Source organism: Quercus lobata, chromosome 12, assembly GCF_001633185.2.
Source record: "Quercus lobata isolate SW786 chromosome 12, ValleyOak3.0 Primary Assembly, whole genome shotgun sequence".
Taxonomy (NCBI): domain Eukaryota; kingdom Viridiplantae; phylum Streptophyta; class Magnoliopsida; order Fagales; family Fagaceae; genus Quercus; species Quercus lobata.
The window spans coordinates 27326320-27335633 of NC_044915.1; positions in this window are offsets into that span (position 1 = coordinate 27326320).

Consider the following 9314-nt stretch of genomic DNA (forward strand, 5'->3'; position numbering starts at 1 on the left):
AAAATAAAATAAAAACTTTGTCAAAGTATGGTACGAAAACAGAAAAAATGCCATAAATATTAAATGTTTGTAGGGTATATTACGAATTTGAACGAAAAATCCGGGAATAAAATATAGTTATTTTTTAAAATTATATTTCAATTTAATATTGTATTTATATTATCTTAATATAATTTTATATTTTGTTTTTATAAAAAACAAAAAAATTATAAAATATTATTAAAAAACAACTGATTAAGCATTTAATAAATTTAAAATATATTTTCCTTCAAATTTTAGTTGCATTTATAAGGAAAATTTATAACAAGTAAATGAAAGATGTGATGTTTTATATATTCTTTCATGCACTTAGTCAAAAAAAGGAATATTTCTTATGTTATTACACTTTTAAATGATTTTTATTTTGTTTATTTTAAATCCATTATATAGATTATATATGGAAATAGGATCTAGAAATTCAAATTATAAAAAAAAAAAAAATTAATAAATGGAAAAAATTCAAGATTATAACAAAAGCGTGAAAATGCTGATGTTTAATTTAAATAATAAAACATAGAACTAAAATTATTAATTTTGATAATTTAATTATTATATATAATGAAATATCTTAACAAAATAACAAATTATACTATCAAGAAAAGTATTGAAGTTCAGCTTTAAAAAAACATGACTTTTTCAGAGTATTTTTATTTTGTACGATAAACGAGAGTTTTAAATTTTTTTTTTATTTAAAAAAAACACATACATACGTGTAATATAATAATACGTGGACTCTACAAAGTACAAGCTAAGATTTTTGCTTTGGTAGGAAAGTAAATTGCATTTTTTTTTTTTTTTTGAGAATCAAAAGAGAAGTAAATTGCATTTAAGTGTGCTATTTTTGGTACGTATATTTTTGGTGCGTGAATTAAATTGCGTTGATCATGAAATGGCATGTAAGGGATGTACAGAATGGGAATCAGAAGGCACCCTTTTGATATGGTAGCAGCAATGTGAAATAATCTGCCCTTACTTTTGTTACCAAATTGCAATGAATGCTCTTGGATGTGTTTTCAAAATTAATATTTGTAGGCATGTCACATTTTATTTCTGTCCATGTCATTTGAGGCATAAATACCCTTAATGTTTAGGCGTTTCTCATCACAGTATCTCATTGTTGATGCCATGTCTATATCCCCAGTTGCTCATATTCCCTCTGTCCAAACTTCTCTTGCCAACCCCATCCATCCTCTCTCTTTATCTTCCACTTCGAAAACCAAATATGAGTATAATCTCAAAAGATATTGCTAGATTATCAAATTGGATCAATGATTTACCAGAAGAAATTTGCATTCCGTGTAAAAATAAACCCACGATTGAATTGTAAGCGCAATTCATTTCTGAATAAATTAGTTTTTGGTAATGTTATTGGGCTAATTTTACCCAAAAAAAGAATAACTTGGTAACTTTTTGAATTTGTTTTCCTCCATGCATGGTTTCTCTAAATGGCCTTGGGCTTTCTTTGCCCGCATGATCATATGGTTTTTGAGTTTAGACTAGAGTTGTTTTTTTTTAACAAAATCATGATGGACCATAGCAATGGAAAATGATGGCATTGTTTTAATTTGTTTTCGCTAGCAACACTTTTTTTTTTTTTTTTTTGAGAATCTCGCTAACAACACTTTGATTATGAGATAATCAATTACAAATTATTTGAACCCAATAATTGGTGTGCGATCATTTTGCAGTAATCGAGCGAAGAAAGACAGGCATCCGTCTAGAAGCAGAAAGTTGTTCAATGGACGAGATTGCTTGGAGTGGTATTTCCTGCTCCCTACTCTTTTTATTTGTGGTTTCTTTAATTATTATTTGAGAGGTGCCACGTAGGATTTTTTTGTCTCGTGTTACTCGTTGTGGTTTATATTTATATGTGATTATTTATATTCAAATAGTTCAAAAATATGATATTTCTATCAATACACCAGTGTCAGTTTTTTTAAGATTTTCTCTCCTCTCTCCGTATGTGTTAAAATAATTAATATTCTAAAAAAAAAAAAAAAAAGAGGTAAAGCCTGGTCTAATACTGGCCACAATACACAGTTAATTAATGTTAAGACCCAATTTGGAAGTGAAAAAGAAACAACATTTCTTAATTTCAATATATATGTATGGTGCCCTCTGAAGTCTGAACATATTTTGTCCCCAAAAAAAAAAAAAAAAAGATTTGAATTTGGCTTAATCAGCTTGTTTTCCTCAAACTTTTAATATGGAATGGAAGATTTTCTTATAATTTAGTTTGTAGATGTAGTAATTGTCTCTCTTAGGAAAAGAGGGCATTTATATCTGAATTTCTTTAGGTTGCAATCTTTCTGAATAATATAGGCACTCTAATTGTGTAATTGTACAATAGCAAATTCTTTTTTTGAAGTTCAATCGTTTTAAGATATCTCTCTCTCTCTCTCTATATATCTTCTGGCAATTTTGGTCATTCTATCGTGTGTTAGGCATTGCATTTTTATTTTTTTTTGGTTAAACAGAACAATTTTGTTGCCACATCTTGCTGTTAAGGCCATTATGTATGTGTGCCTTTAATTCAATTATAGATTTATTTCTGTTCATTTAAAAAATAAAGCAATTCTCAAATAAAATCAAGAAACATATAAGATAATTGAGAGGCTGTTTGGCCAACCAAATTTGATAACTCAATTCTCAGTTTCCATAACTTATAACTCAAAAATGGTAGGACCCATAGCAAAAAGGTTGTTTGGCCAAACGATAACTCTGTTTCCATCACTCAATTCTCTGATTTTTGAGTTATGAGTTATGGAAACTGAAAACAACCAAAGGCTGTTTTTAGTTTCCATAACTCATAACTCAATGACATTTTTGTAAATAAACACACATGGAGGGACCCACAGCCGCAACTTTTGACCACCTTTTGACTTTTTTTTTTTTTCCATAGAGTTTTTTTTTTTTTTTCTGGTTCGGTCTTCATTTATTTTTAATTTTTATTTTTAGCTTCAGAGTTTGGGTACTGGGAAAAAAAAAAAAAAGCTACACCGGCTAACAGGTATGGGCCCACAAATAGTGTGAAAAATATTGAGTGATGGAAATTGGGTGATGATGCCAAACGGGTGTGAAAAATTGAGTGATGAGTGATGAGCTATGAGTGATGAGTGATGAGTGATGGAAATTGAGTGATGAAAATTGAGTAATGAAAAATGGTTGGCCAAACAGGCTCTGATTCTTGGGCAGCATTACTATACTAGCGCATTCTTCTTCTCCATCGAATGCTATTTTTTAAATAAAAATAATATATCGCATGAAATAAATAATTATAGAATAAATGGGAGAGGATTGTTAGAGCACTAGTATCAGGTAACTTAGCATTTAGCATGCCAAACACCAAAAAATTACCTTCATTTAGATGTTCTATATTTCAAAAAAATTTGAAATAGGCTACAGGAATGTTCCAACTTGGCCAAGTATGCTATAATATTTAATATTATTTTATTCTCTTTTCCCCCTTTTCTCTCTCATACGCCTGCTATCCTTCTTTTTCCTTTTTTTTTCCCCTCTTCTCTTTGCACTCTTTTCTCACTCATGTGTCTATTTGTATTATTTTAATGTGGAGAATGTTAAAATAGAACCTATGATGTAAGGTATATTATAAAATGCTGTGTTAAAATAAATAAAGTAAGTTTTGGTATGTCAAAATAGTATTTGGTTTGGCAAAGCTAATGCTAGTGCTAAGTGAATGTGAAACTTTTTAGACAAAAATACAAATTACATCTTTTAAGTTTGAGTTAATTGTTATTTTTGTCTAAATTTTTTTATTTTTTGTTATTTTTATCCTTAAAGTTGACATTTGTTGTCAATTTACTCCATTTATCCATCTAGTTAAATAATTCTTTCTAATAAATCTCTAGAGAGAGAGAGAGAGAGAGAGAGAGAGAGAGAGATTTATCTTTCAAAATTTTAGGGATAGTTTTGATTGGGATTATTGGAATTGTCTTGTACAAAACTAGAAATTTTTTGTGAGACTTAGGTTTAGGTGTGATTTGGTATTTAAAGTTTAGAAAAAAAAAAAGTGTTTTTGCTAAGGTTAATATTTGAAGGTTTTATTTTTATTTTTTTTAGATTTTGGTTCCGGAAACTGTATCACTTCTTTCATTGTTTGATAGAAGATGGAATAAAGTTAGAATTTTAATCACGCTGGCTGTCATTGAAATTTTCTCATTGGGAGAAACTGGTGCAATAGTTGAGGGCGTTTCAATCTTGTGGATGTTATGATTTTCGGGTCTTAATTCTTCTGTAACCAACTTTTGAGGCATTGTTGGAAAATAAATTGGTGTTTAAGTTGTTATATGATGTTTCATCCTCAAGGAGCTTCAAGCATATTTATAATCTTCTCATTGTCACTTTGAAAAAAAATTTCGAAGATAAACTTAAGAAGGATGTTACAAGTTCGAGATTTCTTTATTTTTTAACTTCATCCATTATTTATTTATTTATTTATCATTCGATAAAAATTAAAAATGTAATTTTTATTTTTACCTAAATCTTTTGTCTATATTTTCAAGAGGACCAATAATTTGTAAGCAATGTATTGGGGAAAGTATGTTGTTCATTTCCATCAATACTACATATGGATCTTAATTCTACTTTACATGGCAAAAAGAAAATCTTATTTTCTTTTCTTCTGCTTTTAGCATTTGTTGAAAGTTGACCTAGTACTTTCTTCAAGAGCGACTGCATGATGCACATCATTTAGAAGTTTCTAGGCGTGATAAGCCTGGAAATCCATAGAAGGAGGGTTACTTAAGAGCAACTGCGTGATGCACATCATTAAGAAGTTTCTAGGCGTGATAAGCCCGGAAATCCATGGAAGGAGGGATCAAACGTTTAAAGCTAATGCTTCTAAACGTGTGATAAGCCCGAAAATTGCATGGAGGAGGGATCAAAAGTTTGAAGCTAATGCATTAAAAGGCATGATAAGCCCGGAAAGTTCATGAAAGGAGATATCAAACACTTGAAACTCATGCTTCTAAAGACGTGATAAGCTCGGAAAGTTCATGGAAGGAGATATCAAACACTTGAAACTCGTGCTTCTTAAGACGTGAAAAGCCCGAAAAATCTATAAAGGAGGGATCAATCAAATGATTGAAGCTAAAGTCGTATAAATCTATTGTTTTGCTTCCCTTTAAATGTTGAATGTAATGCTTTGTTACTTTCTTTGAATGGTATTAAGGCTTTGGAAATGACTATTTATAGATTTTAGTGAATGATGGACAACAAAATGTATATGAATAAGAGTTTAATAAATGTTGATTTTTGACCCTTTTTGCTATAGACACTATGCGTTGGAAAACAAAAGGGTTTGTAATAACCTGGAAAGAGCATTAGTCACATTTATGTTATACCCTATAAGAATTAGGTTATTCAAAATTAATGTTCCTTTTAGTTGTTTATAAAACCTAGATTAATCTCATCATGGTCCACATCGAGCAGTGTCACTAAGACAACACAAGATTACTAGCTTGACTTTGATACCATTTGCAATGTCCCCAGGAAAAGTTCTAGTCATATCTACGTTATACCTATAAAAGGCTAATTTAGTCACAATCAAAACTACATGTAGTTGTTTATAAAGACTAGATCAACCCAATATATGTCCTATATGGAACTTAACACACACCTACACTCAATTAATTTGATATCCATCACAGGGGCAACTTTGGAAACTTATCTTGCTGTTCATGTTTTAGTATTCAATCATTTATCCATCAATGCATTAATCTTCATGGTTTAAGTAATGGGGTAACTTTTTTTTTAGGGAAAAGAAAGAGTGTGACAAATGAGTAATGAGATATCTTGGGCACTCAAAATCCTTCCTTGGTGGGTTTATCATTTATGCAATTCCTTTAAGGTCTGTTTGGATTGAGAGGGGAGGGAGGGGGAGTGGAAGGGAGTAGAATAGAATTGATCGAAAATAGACTAATTTTGAGTAAAATCTACTCAACTAACCCTCCCTCCTCCTCAATCCAAACGGACCAAAGAAATGAGATACTATAGCCTTAAATCATGAAGATTAATGCATTGATAGATAAATTATCAATATTACGGAACATTTTTTTGTTGTTGCTATTATGCTTATGTTTGTGACTAATTTGACCTTAAGAGGGAGAGAGAAATACGAAAAAAAAAATTAACAACCAGTTTTGTTGGTATTTAATGGTCAAATTAGTTGTGGAAATGTATGGAAAAACCATTTTAAAAACTGACTCAAATCAATAAATGAAAATGAAAAATCTCAAACTTAAGGGACCAAAATAAAAATAATTCCAAATTTTAAGTTTCATAATTGTAATTTAGTATAAAAAAAAAGTCAGTTTATTCATTTAATTTCCTCCATACGTGTTAGACCAAAACACACTGTTTCGCACTCGTTTCATACCCTAGGGATTAAGCTTTGGCGAGATCGCAAGAATAGAATGTTAGGCTTGTCACAAGCTGGATATATAGATAAGGTTATAGAACATGCAAAACTCCAAGAAAGGATTGGTTCCTTTCAGACATGGAGTTCTTCTATCTAATGACCAAAGGCCTAAGACTCTTAAGGAAGAAAATATGATGAGACAAATTCCCTATGCTTCTGCAGTGGGAAGTCTCATGTATGTCATGCTTTGTACTAGACTAGATATCTGTTATTCAGTTGGCATGGTCAGCCGATATTAATCAAATCCAGGACTTAAACATTGGCAAGTTGTAAAGCATATTCTCAAATATCTAAGGAGAACAAGAGATTATATGCTTATTTACCATAGTAAGGATTTGATTCCCATTGGCTATACAAATTCTAATTTTCAATAAGATCTTGATTTCAAAAAGTCCACTTCAGGTTGTGTATTCACCTTGGGAGGTGGAGCCATAAGTTGAGGAGTGTTAAGCAAACTTGCATTGTCGACTCCACCATAGAAGCTGAATATGTTGCTGCTTGTGAAGCGGTAAAGGAAGTTATTTGGCTCAAGAAATTCCTTTCTGATCTTGGTGTTATGAGAATGGAGCAAGTTCCTATTACATTATTTTGTGACAATAGTGGAGCGGTTGCACAATCCAAAGATCCAAGGAATCACAAGAAAAGAAAGCACATAGAAATAAAGTATCACATCATTCGAGTCATTGTTGCTCGAGGAGATGTAATAGTAGCAAAGATTAATAGTGCAAATAATCTAGCAGATCCCTTTACTGAAACCTTGCCCCAAAGGACTTTTAAATCACATTTGGAAGGAATGAGAGTTAGATTAGTGCATAATAGTCTTTAGGGCAAGTGGAAGATTGTTAGGATTAGTGCCCTAAAATCCTATTATATGATGCTATGTATGACATTATGTATGATATTATGTTGTAATTAATAAAGTTGTTTTATTATTATCTAAAATAATGGTAACATGAATATTTGAACATTATCATATAGTTTATGAGATATATAGTATGTAATTTATGTGATTTAGTCACAGAAGATATAAATCACAAGTTCTTTGTAAACTCAGAATTTTAGTTTGTAGTTAGTGATGAAATTGGGCATTTCATCTGTGAAGACTATAACATATCAATTAAGATGATTTGTCTTGATCATGGAAGTGGAGACTTCTAGTTGATATGTTTTAAGTGTTAAGACATATTGAACTGGACCATTGTGAGATTTATTATCCTACTAACGACTATTAAATGAATAATAAATCTCACGACTTCTATTTATATCAACTCTTAATCCTGAGAGAATAATGAATATGATCATGAAGTGTAGGTTGTTTTGATATATCAAATGGAGATCTAAAGTTACGATCAAAATCTCAGTATGTTGGGCAGCCACATTTAATGTTGAGGGAACATATATTCTCAAGATAGAATTCACAATTTCTTAACAAAGATATAAAATATTCCCTTGAGATAAGTTTAATAGGTTTGGTTATTCAGAGTGTTAGGCCTAACCACTTTAGTAAGAAGTTACTAAAGTATATTTATGAAATTGGATTTCATAAATATATGATGAATAACTTAAAGAATTAAACCGGATACTCAAAGATTAAGATGTAGTAATCTTCAAAGTGACAGTCAACATTCATGACTTTGTATTACTACGAACATTTTAATGAAGGGGTTGAATGTATAATAAAGCCTTGAGATATAATTTATTAATAAGGCCTAGAGTGTAATTATATTTATATAGTGATATTTTATATAATTAATGGTAATTTTGAGTTTATCAAGAGTTGACAGAAAGGCTCAAAACCCATTGGAACTAGTGTCTTATTTGTCTCTTTTGATCCCACTCCAAGCCACATACTAAAACCCAATTGGAATGGCCCAAAAGGCTAGCACAATTAGATAATCAGTTATATATAAGGAAAGAAACATATAAAATTTAGTACATGGTTTTTATGAATGTATGAATGGTGTGTATGTGAGTGTAAGCCACTCTCTTATTCTCCTTTGAACACATACATATAAATTGATTGAGAGACTACACTTCTTGGGCATAATTGGAATTGGAGTGAAGATTAAAAGTGTTCCCAAGTGTTTCTAATATTTAGTTTTGAATTTCACTGCATCAAGGTACACTTTCTTGTTCTTAAATTCTGAAATTTATATAGTACATGTTATCAATTGTGAAGGACATCCGTTAATTTTCCGTTGTGTATGTTTTGTATGCGATATAAACTATGTTTTTCCAACAGTTGTGGCCTAGATTGACAACATTGATGACACCGGTGATCTCTGCCTATGGTGACCGATGGTGGTGAGAATGTGTTGGGCTTTTATTTATTATTTATTTTAGGTATCTTAAACAAGAAAAGCAAAAAAATTGGAATTTAATTAAATAAGTGGACATGTGTCAAGTTTTTATTTGTAAAGTATAGAATGAAGCAGAAAAAGTGGGATAGAAGATTTGAACTTTTTATTATCAAGCTCAAATACCAATTAATTTTTGGTGTAAGAGGAATATTTTAATTCAATTACATTATATATATATGTGTGTGTGTGTGTGTATCATATATTATATAATAAAAGTTGGGCTTAGACGTCATGGTTGCGTCACGTACCTTCACCAAATTTCAGAATTTTTTTTAGATTTTTAAATTTTAAATATATATATATATATATATATATATATTTATATATATATATATATATATATATAATTTTTCTTCTTCTATAATCTCTAAGTTGGTAAAAATCTTAATTTGATTACAATCTAAATTCTTCATCTAATTCTTATTTTTTACGTGTAGTGTATTATAAAAAAAGCAACATTTTTTTTTTTTAATTAC